Below are 13,297 nucleotides of genomic sequence, written 5' to 3'. Positions count from 1 at the left end.
AAATGGGGCCCTTTGGAAGACAGGAAGACAGGGACAGAAAGCATCGGCGGGGCCTGAGTCATGCGCCACCGTCAGTCTGGAATGTCTTCTTGGAAGGGTTTGCTGGGCTCTGGCCCCACCCGCCACCACTCACCCAGCCTCCCTCCCTCCCTCCCTCCCTCCTCCTCCCTCCCTCCCCTCCTATCTGCTGCCCCCATCGCTGCAGACCCCTGAAAACGCAGAGTCTCATGTGTGGCCACGTAGGAGCTAAGTGGCAGTTGAGCAGTAAGCCGATGCTATGCCTTTGGTGGGTAAAGATTTACTCACTTCCACGTGCCTGCTCCTTTCTGCACTCCAGAGCCCGTAGGGTTTTTTCTGATGCCCTAGACCCCGGGGCTGGGGGCCTGAGGGTGCAGGGGGGTGTCAGGGCCAGACAGCATCTGCTGTGGGACACGCCCTGGCATCAGGGGGCCACTTGCTCCTTCTCCCTTGGACCCTGCTCTTGTGTCCAGCTTCCCCGAGACCCCCAGAGACCCCCAGCCACTGCCAGAAGAAGCGGGGGCTGCCTCATCATGCCTGGGGGGCCGGCACTGCCCTCCTGGCCTCTCAATTCTCCCTGAGTGGTGGCTGGCACTACTGCCAGCTCCTGGGCAGGCGGGCAGAAACCAGAGAGGTTGCTGACTTACCCAAGGACACACAGCTAGCAGGGAGTTGGGGGCAGAGGCCAGGCCCAGAGTCGTCATGCTACTTGGTGAATTCTGCCAGCATTGCTTGTGTTCCTGACGGGCTCCTGGAGCCCACTTCTCAGTCATCGGGGATAGATGCACGGACAACTGGGTCTGAAGGGGCCGGGTCTCTCGATCCTGGAAAGGTCTCGGGTCCCATGTGCTTCCCTATCTGCGGGCAGCTGTGCTGAAGAGCAGCCCAGTGTGGCCCACACACCCCCATCCACCAGCCAAGACACCCGGGGAGCAGCCTCTGTGAGGCTGAAGCATGGCCTCCAGGGTCAGGGGCCCCGCAGCCCCTTGCGGCCACGCCCTCCACCTGGGCTCCTCGAGGGGTCAGCCAGCCCAGGAGCAGACCATCCAGGGCCCAGAATGGGCTGTGGCACTAACTCCTGGTCCTTAGGATGTGTTCCCTGCCTCCTCCGGCCTCAGTTTCCCAGTCTGGCAAATGGGGCTAATGGGCCTGAGGGAGCCCTCAAGATCGCAGGTCAGACTTGCCACGAAAACTCCAGGAGGGTGTAAACATCCGCCACGCCGCATCACAGCCCCAGACCTGGTCCCAGGTCCCTGGTCTCCCGGGGACGAGGGTGTTGGCCTCAGGGGTCCCCCAGGTCTGCCGTGGACCCACACGCAGGGCAGGGGCCGGACGTGGCTTTCAAGGTGTGAGGCCGTCTGGACAGATGGGTATCCGATGCCAAGGCTCTGTCAGAGTCAAGCTGGAGGAGCCATGTGACACTATGCCCCTGGAATTTGCCGGACGCTTCTCACTCCTCCCACCCCTGCTCTGGCTTTGAGGACGTGGTTTCATTTTGACATCAGGCAAAAGTCAAGGAGATGACTCAGGAGCGCTGACTGGCTTTCCCGGCACGAGCAGGGGCCCGGGGAGCCTCTGCCCCCTTGAGAACAGCTGGCGGTGGGTGGCAGGCCCCGGGCGGCAAGGGGGCTTGGCTGGGGAGGGAGAGCGGGCTTGATGTCTGTGACTTTGGGCAAGTGGGGTCAGCACCCCTGCTGGGGTGCTGGTGGAGCATGAAGATTCGGCACAGACGCCAGTTTCCAGCTCTGTTACTTCTCAGAGCAAAGGAGCAGGGACTCCCCTGAGCAAGTCCGTGCCCGCCCATGCCAGCTCCACGGCACCCCGTGCACGTGTCTCCCCGTGGGCAGTTCCTCCTGCAAGAGGCAGACGAAGCTCATGGTCAGGCTTTGGGAACTGGGAGGAGGAGAAGGTGCTGCCTGTGCAAGGCCCGGGGAGTGCTGGGGTCCACCTGCAGGAGACCACTGCCCCTCACTATTACTGACCTTTAAGGCCAGATAATTCTTCGTTGTGAGGCTGTCCTGTGCGCTGTAGGCCTGACAGCCTCTCTGGTCTCTGCTTGGTAGATGCCACTGCAGCCCCATAGTTGGGACACCCAAGAATGTCTCAGATATTGCCACATGTCCCCTGGGGGGCACAGTCACCCCCAACTGAGAATTTCTGGGTTCTGCGAAGCAGGTGGGCCTAGAAGCTTGGAGCCGGAGCTGGGGGGCTGTCCTGGTCGCCAGCGGAAGAGCTGAGCCCCCAGCTCTGTTGGACGGTGGCCCTGGGGTTGGAGAGGCATGTTCGGAGATGCCCCATGAGATGGGAAGTGCAGCAGCCCATCTCCTACGGCCCCGTCAGGTTCATGCGCTCAGGGCCTGGCCCAGGTGGGACGAGCCCGCGGCTCTTCCGAGTGTGGGCGTGGGCTTGGCACTAAGTGAGGTCTCTGCCGACCCTCCCACCGAGGGTGCTCGGGTGCCCCAGGGCGGGACACACACACACACACACACACACACACGGTTCTGAAACTGGACTTGCTTAGAAACAAGAAGAGGCCCGGTGGAAGGCTAGGGAAATAAATACCATCTGGGAACTTCGTCTGAGCCAGGGGACCCCCCCGCTAGAAACGTTAGGAAACCAACTTGATTGAAATACAGATTAACCTGAGGGGGGTTCTTAGCCCCTTCCTGTGCCGATTTCCATGGAGAAGGAGATCCCAGGACCTGGAGGCCCAGAATGATGCCCCGGAAATGTGAGCTGAGGCTTGGGCTTTCTGTGTGCCAAGTGGGAACGGGCGGCGGGGGCCTCTGAGTCCCTTTACCCCTTGTTCAGTTCAACTTCTGAAGTCCACCGGCAGGGATTTCTGGAACCTCCTTCCGACGTGGTAACGAACGGCCATGGGAAAATTGACTGATATGCAGTGTGTGTTATCATAAATTGTGCGTGTGGAGCTCAGAGCACCCCCAGCTGATAAGACCACAATGCCTCAGGCAGGGCAGGGCGGGGCCAGGCCATTCACTCCCTTCCAAGCCGGTGTGCAGGACACTGGGCCAAAGGCCCCGTGTGTCACCTATACCTTGCTTTACATGATAAAGGTGTTCCTAAGGGGGTGTGAAATTTGAGCTTGGGTAAGTTAAAGAAAGCATGCTGCAGGCTCTCAGGGGACATCGTTCAAAGGTCCAGTTCTGAAGGGACGCCTTTCTACAAAGTGAAGCCCCGCTCCCGCCCCCAACACACAATTTCACTTCTCAGAGGCTTGGTGCGTCCGTGCCCTGGGGTCGTCTGAAGTAGAGCAGAGAGGACTGCTGCTCTCAGTGGACGCCCCCTGACCTTGAAGGGACCCACATGGGCACACCCGGTACCAGCCAGTGTCCTGTGCCCTGAGCTGTGTGGCCTTGGGAAGGTCCCTTGCCTTCTCTGGACCTTGATGTCCTCATCTGTGAAGAAAACCAAGGCACAGATGACATGTATGGGCCCTCCCACTCTAGGGCACACATGGTTCCAGCTCCCCACCATCTGTGTTCCAGAATTCTCCAGGCCAGTCTGTGACAGGCCTGAGACTGGGCCAGGGCACCCAGAGCACAGGTGCTGAGGATTTAAGGAACACCAACTCCCACCTTCGAGACAGGCATCTCCTCCCAGGCTGCCTTCCAGGTGCTAACCGGAAGGCTCTCCGGAAGTTCTCCAAGCAGGTGCCAGATGACGGTTGTGGCGTGACACCCCCCCCCCCAATCCTTCCTGCAGAAGCACAAGGGGAAAATGCTTCATGTATTGGTACCTCGAAGGGCTGGAGAGGGAGGCCGGGAGGGGGTGGGGATGGACGAGCTGTTGGAAACCACATGGATGGATACACTTAGGCCCACAGATCTGAAAATAGTGCTGAATCCAGCGGAGCATTGGAGCAGCAGAGCGCTGCCAGTTTGGGGTGGGCTGGCCAGGGGGCATGAGCCCTGGTTTGGTGGCTCCATACCTTTCCCATCAGGGACCCCATCACTAGAGTGCATCCCATGAAACAAACACCTAGGAAGAGCGGTGCTAAAAATAGCTGGGGGGCAGGGGGTGGAAGTTTGTAACCGAAGCCGGCTGTGCCTGGGGGCAGACCCGTGCGTGCTGCCCAGGGCTGGGCGGAGGGCCCGCCGGAGCACCCAGCCGCCGCCGCTGCCGGGAGCGTGTTCGCGAGGATTGGCCCCGCGCGCGGCCCGACCTGGGAAGCGGGTGGAGGCTGCTCCCCTCCTCTCCCCACCCCGCCCGCAGGGGCAGAGCGCGGCGCAACGGCGGCGGGGCGGCTCGGTGCCCGGCGGGCGGGCGGCCCGTCTGCGCGGCCCGGGCGGCCTGCGGTCGGGATGAGGACTGCCCTCCGCGCCCAGAGCGCCGGGGCCGCCGCCGCCGTGCCGGGAGCTCGATCGTGTCCGCCAGCGCGGCGAAAGGAGCGGGGCCCTCGGAGTGGGAGGTGAGTGTGGCGGCGCCGCGCCTGGGTAGTGCGCAGGGACCGGGGCTTGCGCGGCGGGTCACCTGGCTGCCCGCGACCCGCCACGTCCCGGGCGCCTTCGGCGGCGCGCCCAGGCAGGGCCGGGAGACCCTCCCCGCGCCCCCCGACCCCGCTTGCCGGCCTGGGACGCGCCGCGCCGCCAACGCCAGGGCGCGCCAGGGGCTCGGCGGGGGCCGCGGCGCTTCGAGGCCGGCCTCCGCCCTGCCCAGCGCAGTTTGCAGAGCCCGGGCCAGCTCCGCGGGGCACTTTGCAAAGTGCAGCCCGAGTACCCGCAGCTGCGTGCCCGCCAGGGCCGCCGAGCGCGGCCTCCGGAAAGCCGGGCCTCCGGGGAGCAGGGCCGGGTCGGGGGCGCGCGCGGCCGCGGGCCGGCTCATTCATTGCGGGCTGGAGCAGCTGGCCCCCGAGGCCGGCCGGCCGCCTCCTCCGGGCTGCCCCCGGGCGTGTCGCCCGGGCGCTCGCCGAGGCCAGAGCTGGCAAGGCGGCAGCGGAGGCAGCGCACGGGCCAGGGTGGGTCTTTGGGGCGGCCGGGGGCTCCACGCCGCTGCGCGCCTGCGGGGAGGCCACGCGGCACCCACACCCGGCCCGCGCCCCGGCACTGGCGGGGCGCGCCTGGGGAGTCGGCCGGAGGGACCCGTGGGGACGCGGCGCCGCACGGCGGTAGCCGGAAGGGAAGGCCGGCTGGGCTCGCAGGGACTTCCCGCGGTCACCCAGACCCTGCCCCTGCACCCTGGGCCAACGAGGCAGCAGGGTCGGAGGGACCGACTGGGCTTCGCTCAGACTGGCCCCCCGCGCCCTGGCGGTGGCTGAGGCCATTAACTCCTTCCAGACCGGCTCTTGAGCAGCGCCGGTGCGGGGTAGGGACTGTGCCACGTGTTACTGTGTGGAAGCCTCCTATCACGAGATAGGTGGTACCCCATACTGTAGATGAAGAAACTGAGGCTCAGAGAGGTTCGGTGACTGGGCCAACACTGCACAGCTAGTGAGCAGCAGGGGCCGCTGGCCTCTCTCCATTCCGTCACATAGACTCCAGTCCAAGACGGCCTGGTGGTTGAACAAATGTGTAGTGAGCCCTCTCTGTGCCCCGCAGTGTCCTAGGACCCCACAACCCAGCTAAGTCCCCTGCCTCCCTGATAACAAACACGATAAACAGGTAAAATGCCAGGATAGTGTCATCGGGGGGCAGGGGGAAGCTGAGGCAGGGTCACAGTGTCAGGAGGGCTACCCCTGTGGTGTCCGGGGAGGAGGGCGTGCCTCTGTGTGCCATGTGCCCAGCATGGCAGCTTCCAGAACCACAGAGCAGAGCCTGCCGAGAGCCTCACCTGGGAGTGCGTTTGAGGCCAAAAGGGAGGCTGGGCCTCTTGAGGCGAGCCCACGGCCCCTACAGCGTCGTGGCCTGGAGAGCATGGGTGAGGGTGTGGCTGTAACCAGGGACAGTGTGGAAGCCAGCAAGTGCGGGGAATTCAGAGTCAAAGAGAACTCAGAGGTTCTTCAACTCCCTCATCAGTGCTCCATTCTCCACCAGACCTTGCTTCCAGGTAACTGACACTGCTTGAATACCCCCAGCGATGGGGACCTCACTCCCTATCGCAGCAGCCCATCCCACGGTCCCAGCCCTGGCATAGGCCGCAGGTTAGGAGAAGTCTCTGTTGCAGATTGAGGGAAAAGCCGCCTACCTGTGGTTTCTGTCGGCTTGGGTCCTGTGTTCCTGAGCAGCACGCGGCACATCAGGTCAACGTTTACACACGGCTGCCTTTGGAGAATGTTAATGGAGAGATTATGTCCCCTTGAAGCCTAATCTTGTCAGGTCCTGCGCCTTTTCTGACTTGACATTCCGGGTCGGCCACCATCCTGCCTCCCTCCCTGGGAGGAAGTCAGTGGGTCTCTTCCCTGCCTGCCCATTTGCAGAACACCGGGGTGACCTGGAAGCAGAGACCTGTTCCCACCTCCCTTCTTCTGGAACCTCGCCACCATTGATGGTGCCAGAGGTGCATGTGCTTCTTTACATCAGTTCACACTGTGGATTGCTCCGGAGACTTCCAGGCCAAGCCCCACCCCCCACCTTCCTCCGGCACCCGTCTGCTTCCTTGTCCAAAATGAGGGGCTCAGAGTTTGGGGAAGGCGATGTAGTGGTCAAGAGTGCCGGCTCTGGAAGCAGCTGCCCAGGGGCTGTGTGGGCAAGTCACCAACATCCCTGAGCTTAAATTCTCCATCGGGAGAATGGGGAGACCTCACAGGGACTGGGGGGGCGGGCTGAGGGGCAGGGTCCCCGCAGCACAGGCCTAGCGCAGTATGAGCTGCTGTGGTTCCTACCCGCGCAGCTGGGGAGACCCCACGGGGACTATGGGAAGGGCTCTGCAGGTGCAAAGGGCCAGAAGGGTGCATGGAGGGAGGGCAGTGCAGGGCATGGTCGCGCAGCCCCGGTCCTGCTGCAGGCTGCCTTCGTGACTTCTCCCCGGCGAGGAGCTCACCCCAGCCGGCTGGCCCAGCTCCACCTCGGTTCATTCTAGATGTGTGCAGGAGGTTGGAGACTTGGGCAGAGTGGGAGCAGCCCACCGTCCCACCCACTGCAGACAGCGCTAAGGCTGGAGCCCTGCATTCCAGGCCAGCCACCACCCCACCCCATTCTCCTCCCCAGTGAGTCCACGGGGTCCACTCTTGGGACGCTGTTCCCCCTTCCTGCCTCCTGCCCTGGACACCCAGCAGCATCCTCTGTCCCATCTCCAGCGGCTAGCCACCTCCTTGCCGTGGCATGAGGACCCCACCCCGGCAGAACTGCCTTCTGTCTGCTCCAGCCTCAGCCCTTCCAGCACCCCACTTTGGTTGTGTGTGGGCATTCCCATCCCTCCACTAGGCAACACCGATTCAGCACCCCGTCCCCGCTGAGCCGGATGTAGCGGCTCTCAGCACACACTGGCTGGGGGACTCACGGGATTCTCAGATAGAATCAGTTCAGGACGTGCCGGAGACTAGCCTGAGCACGGCGGGGGATGTAGGATGGAGAGGGGTGGGCGCAGAGACGGACAGCCTTGCAGGTATCGAGGGCCCGTGTCTTCAGCCTCTCCCTTGCTTGCATATCCGCACCATTTGTCTTGGCAGCCGTGGCTGGGGTGGCAGATACTGTCATGGGGACTGATCGCGGTCTTGTACCGTAGCCCCACCGTGAGGTCAGCTAAGGAGCCACCGTTTCCCTGGGTGGGAGGGAAAGCGGGCCTGTACGTTGAGCAAGCTGGTCACTGCACGGGGCGGCAGCCCACCTCGGGTCTCTGTCCACCCAGGGAGCCGCCCAGAGGTCCCCAGAGCAGGAGTGGCGGCCCCACTTCAGACATCTGTGCTGTACACAGGCCACGGTTCTGCTCCGGAGGACGTCATGTGTGCACACTGGAAGCTCCCCTCCCCCCCCCCCCACACCAGAGATTGAGACATCTGTCACTTCTGACCTGGGATTCCCCCCTCCCTCATCAGGGGCTGCCAAGCCTCCGAGACCCCTCAGCGTCGTTCGGGGTCAGCGTCACTCTTGTAGACCCTCCCTTGGCCTGGGGGCGTCGAGCCAGCTTTGGGGAGGGGTAGGAAGCAGGGTGGCAGGCCAGGCAGGGACCCACCGAGAGCTGCTGGGGGACCGGCCGGCTGTGGTTAGCACCGCGAGCCCCTGCCTCCAGATGTTCATCAAAGCCTGCGAGCCCCGCCCCCTCGCACTGCCCTGCGGTTTCTGGTCCTGCTTCCAACCACCAGAAAGTGAGGTCAGCGACTCCATTGGCAGGAGTTTGGGGGCTGTGACCCCGGCGTCAAACTATAGGTTTCCTGCTCATTACTCATCTCGGCTCCCGTCGGGATCGAGGTGGTCTCTGAGAATTACATCCTTGTTTAAATAGAGCCCACGTTGGGAAGGAGAGTTCCAGATCTCAGTTCCTGGCATGACTGTGGGCGGGGCCTGAAGATGCAGGCAGGGAGGCAGAGCTTGTCTGGGGGGCTCTAGGATTAGCCTGCCAATCCTGAAATGGTGGTCCCAGGCCCCCTCCTGCCTGTTCTCCCCGTCACCCAGTGCTCGACCCAAGCCTCTGGGCGCTGGCGGTAGAGCCGTCCTCCCGTCCCCCGGGGCAGCTCTCCACTCCCGGTGAGGGTGGACGAGGCCCTTGAAGGAAGGCAGCCTGGGCTTGGGGGCCCTCAGAGCCCTCTGTCAGGCGCCACTCTCTGGCTGTGTGCCCTTCCAGGCACGCCTGGACCCCAGAGACCCCGGCCAGCCAGGGAGGGAGGCCGTGTGTACATGAGTGCATGGGTGGGCAGGTGGGCGCCCACGACAGCAGCCCCCTCCTCGCTCCTCGGCCCCCCCGATGGGCGGGCTGGAGCCGGGGCAGGACGGGGACATTCCATCCCTGGCCGCCTGCTCACAGCCTCTGTCCTGACTCAGGGCTGCTCGCAGGGCCTGCGTCCCAGCCAAACAGGCCAAACAAAATCCACATTCATGAACGGCCATTGAGGCTTTCTGGCGGCCCAGGCATAGATGCCGCCTGCAGATGTGACCGCTGCCTTCCCCACATTCCTCCAGGGCTGCCGGGCCAAGGTGGCTGTGGGTAAACAGGGCTGCCCCTCCCGGCCCTGCATGTGGCTGGCTGGGCACTACCCTCTGGGGACACGGCAGAGGGGGCCTTCTCTGGGTTCTGGTAAGGGGCGGGGGGTGGTCAGCGTGGAGATGCCAAGATCCTGGCTGCACAGGGCGAGGGAGCCAGGACCTGGTCCCGGCACTGAAGGAAGTGCCCCCTTGGCAGAGGCCGACGGGCATCCCGTGTCCTGGGTCAGCCTGACTCGGCAGGAACCTCCTGGTTTGGGCAGCGCTCGTAGAGCGTAAGTGCAGGGTTCCGTGGTTTGTAGTGTGTTCACAGGGGTGAGCAAGCACCCCCCCGTCTTCCCCTAGAACACTTTCATCCCCCCAACAAGAAGCGCTGCACCCCCCACGCCTCCCGCAGCCCCGGAAACCACAAATCTACTTTCTGCCTCTGGGTTTGCCTATTCAGGACATTTCATATGAATGAAATCACACGGTATTTGCGGCTGCCTGACTGTGCTCCTCGTAGCATCTCCGCGGGGCATCCACGGTGCAGCCTTCCCCGGGGCCGCCTTCCTTTTGATGGCTGAGTAATATTCCGTGGCGTGGCTGGACCACAGTTTGTGGCCTGTCATCTGCTGATGGGCTTCTGGCCGTGGTGCCGGTGCTGCCGTGAGCACTTGGGAACACGTCTCCATGGGGCGTGCGTTTGAGTTTCTCGAGGACGGTCTGGGAGTGGGACTTGGGGCTCCGCGGTCACCGTCCCCAGCTGCACCGTTTCCCGTCCGCACCAGCATAAGGCTGTGAGGGCCTCTGTACCCCTTTCCTGTGCACGAGGAAACCAGGACAGGGAGGCGAAGGCTCTGGCTTAGGGTCACACAGCGAGGAACTGGGGCCCCGATGCGACCTTGCCTGGGCGCCAGAGCCGTGAGCACACGGATGGGGAAGTCGAGACAGAGAGCGTGGCAGTCGCAGCCTTGGGGACTGTCCTGCCGGGGGCTCTACCCTCTCACCCCTGCCCTCCCCTGAGGCTTCTCCAGGGCCCGTAGTGTGTGCTGGGCGATGCAGCCCTGTGCTGTCTTCCTTACGGTGCCCTCAGGGAAGCCCTGCTACACTGCCAGGAATTACCACCGCTCATCGTTCTCCCAGCCAAAGGGACCTATGGCCATTTCCCAGGACAATAGCTCACTGCACAAAAGGAGCAACCCCATCATATGGGGACACTGACCCAGGAGGCCCGAGCATCACTCGCTGAGGTCAGGCGATCAGTGGGTTTTAGCTCCGGCCTCCCCCAGAGTGGCGGGGGTCCTGAGCCTGTCCTGTGGCTGTTCCCACGGTTCCAGAATGCGTGATTGGAATGCACATAGCCAGCAGCTAGCAGGACCCACAGCTCTTACCCGAGGTGAAGGCATCAGCCGACGCGCACCCAGTGGGGAGCTGTGAGAGGGCTCGGGGGCTCAGGCCAGGCCGCCTAACCGGACACAGGGCAAGAGCGCACACACGTTCCCCAACTCCCTCGGGGGGTGGGGGGGGGCCCTCTGCCCTGAGCAGTCCCAGGCTGAGGGTCTCCTGCTGAGCAGTGTCTCACGTGGACATGACCGCATCAGAGAGAGAGGGGACCCCCCCCCGGGGAAGGCCCAGTGTCCCCCCCGGGCAGGCTGGTCACTCCTCAGCCGTACATAACCTATGCTCAGAGGCGGAGGAGATAGTGCCCTCCCCAGGACAGCCACAGAGCTGGGCACCCTCTGTGCTTCCTGCACGTGTCAGGGGGTCAGCTGCAGAAGGCCGCTCAGGGGCCAGGCCGTGCTCCAGGCCTTGGGGCTGCTGGGAAAGGGCACGCCCCTCTTCCACTGCCGGAGCTCATGGTCTGGCTGGGGGTTCCCCGGGGCGGGGGTGGGCAGTCACTTTCCATGTAGCACCTGGAGGAACGGTGACAAGGCTCAGACAGGTGCCTGCAAGAGAGGCATCTGGCAGGACCAGGGAAGACTAAGAGGTGGGGAGCGGCGTGTCCCAGGGGCTGACCCCAGGAAAAGGAGAGCAGAACAAGAGGAGGCCAGGAGGCAGCACGGGTCTGGCCAGCCTTTCTTTGGGGCCAGAAGGGCTCAGTGAAGCAGCCCGCATCCATCACAGCTCTCAGAGTCAGAGCCGGGATTCGCACCCACCGCCCGCGTTCTTACACTGCAGCACAAGCCAGAGGGGGCCCGTGGGAGAGCAGCTTAGGAGAGGATGACACCCTCATGGGGTCCTTGGCCAGAGTCTGCAGGGGGTCGTGGGGTCTCCAACCCCGGGACGGTCAGCACTCCCCACTCGGCTGTCCAGGGCTGGTCTGCACGACAGTGGGCAGGCGGGCACTTGGCCGGTGGCCAAGCAGCTGCGAGTGCTGTCTGTCTCCCTCACCTGGGAAGGCGGGGCTGCTGTGGCTGCTTTACAGGTGAGAACCAGGTCGGAGGGGAGGGATTGCCCTGTCACTGGAGCCCAAGGGCCTGGGCGCAACTGAGGGGTGGGCCAGGCTGTGGGCGGGGACACCTGGCCCCCAGCCCCGCCAGCAAGAATCCATCTAAAGGGCCAGAGCCACGGCGGCCCGTGGCCAGCGCTGTGCAGGGCTGACCAGGACCCAGAAAGCCTGAGCCCGAAGACTTTCCTTGTCCCAGCATTTCGCAGCGTGTGGCCATGAGCGCAAGGAAGTGTGTGAGTGTGTGTGAGGGTGCCTGAGTGCACGGACACGTGTGGACACGTGTGTGCACATCCGAGAGCGTCTGTGGGTGTGTGCGCGTGTGTAATGCCATACTAGGATATGATGACACAGCACAAGCCACGATCGCAAGGTGCACGGGTAATCTTGAAAGTTCCGGTAGCTGCACTGAAAAACTTACACCAACAGATGAAATTCATTTTATATAATACATTTTATCCAAAATACCATCATTCCAATGTGTATTCAGTATACAATCAAGGGAGGCAGCTGGGTTCTTGAGACCTGCGTGTGTTTTACATTGAACTGGAGTCTTGGCTCCGACCAGCCACGTGCGAGCTCTCAGTGTCCACGTGTGTCTCTGGCTGCCGTGCACCGTTGGTGTCTGGGTGCCCCTCGACTGTGGAGCTCCTGGCGCCCACCCCTCGCAGAGTGCCACCTCCCTGCATCTTCCCCCACGTCCTCCAGGAAGCCCCTTCAGACTACTCTTCCTTCTCTGAGCCTCAGTTTCTCGGCCCAGGGTCAGTGGCTCCAGGTCAGACTCCCTGCCTCCCCCAGCTCTGCTGCATCAGAACCGGTGGGGGAGGCTGGGACCTGCACGCTGGCACGCTTGTCCACATGGAAGTTCAAGACCGTCTGGGGCTCTCGTGTGCTCTTCCCCAGATGCCGTGTGCCAGGCACGCGGGATAGCAGCTGTCCCCAAGAGCACCCCTTCCCTTGCTCACCTCCAGAACACATCACGTGCTCCTGGTGATGTCTGGAAAACTCCTAACCATCCCTCAAAACCCACCTCCGGTACTGCCCTGCCCTGCCTTTGAGAAGGCTTCCCTCCCGAGGCGGCACGCTCCCCTCCCCCCTTGCTCCTTTCACAAGCCACCCTGTGTGTGTGGGTCCCACGTCTCACGTCCCTGGAGTGCCCGTCCTCTCGGAGCCCCTGGAGCCCGGCCAGGCACAGGCACGGAGCGGCCTCGCACGTCGACGCAGGCTGACTTTGGGCATGCGTGGGTGGAGCGGCCTCTCTTCAATGTCAGGAAAACATCTGGCCGCAGGACCTGGCAGGAAGCTGACCTCGAGGGTACCACTCGGCTGGCAGCTGTGCCCCATTTATAAATACATGCTAAACTCGGACCAGCCCACATGCATTCCTGCTCCCCGCCCTGGAGTGCCCTCCCAACGGAAGAGAGACAGCCGGCGGCCCTCTGCGCCTGGCCACGGCGGTCACTCCCGGTGAGTGGGAGCGTGCCCGATCCAGGGTCAGCTCAGGGCCTGCGGAATCCGATTGTTATCTGAGCGCGCTCGCCGACCTGCCCAGCGCCGAAGCTGCATTTAGCACTGGGAAAGGCTCCCCATACCGGCAGCGTGCTTTTCTTGGATGTCTAGGCTGTATTTATGCCGGGCTGGTGCCTGGGGAATAATTAAAGTCTGAGAAGCTCCCGGAGGGGCCTGCCTGCCGTTGGGCAGTGGGCACCTGGGCCTGTGCCCTGAGGCCCTCCTGTGCCGTGTCCCCCAGAGGCTGTTGAGTAAAAGAGCAAAACTGGAATTTACCCAGGCAGGGACCGGGAGACCCTGACACGCCGGG

General features: G+C 63.4%; 1 protein-coding gene across 1 annotated transcript in view; it reads left to right on the top strand.

The window, feature by feature from the left end:
• Positions 1-4,266: 4,266 nt before the first annotated feature.
• The window catches only part of ZNF469 (zinc finger protein 469), a 46,252-nt gene continuing 37,221 nt past the window's right edge, over positions 4,267-13,297 (top strand). The window contains exon 1 of the mRNA XM_048223960.2: positions 4,267-4,447. The gene's annotated coding sequence lies outside the window, so the exon portion shown is untranslated. The remainder of the gene's footprint in view (positions 4,448-13,297) is intronic.

The sequence above is a fragment of the Ursus arctos genome, unplaced genomic scaffold (assembly GCF_023065955.2).
Source record: "Ursus arctos isolate Adak ecotype North America unplaced genomic scaffold, UrsArc2.0 scaffold_19, whole genome shotgun sequence".
Taxonomy (NCBI): domain Eukaryota; kingdom Metazoa; phylum Chordata; class Mammalia; order Carnivora; family Ursidae; genus Ursus; species Ursus arctos.
Note: the sequence above shows the minus strand (reverse complement) of the source record. Positions and strands in the feature narration are given on the sequence as shown.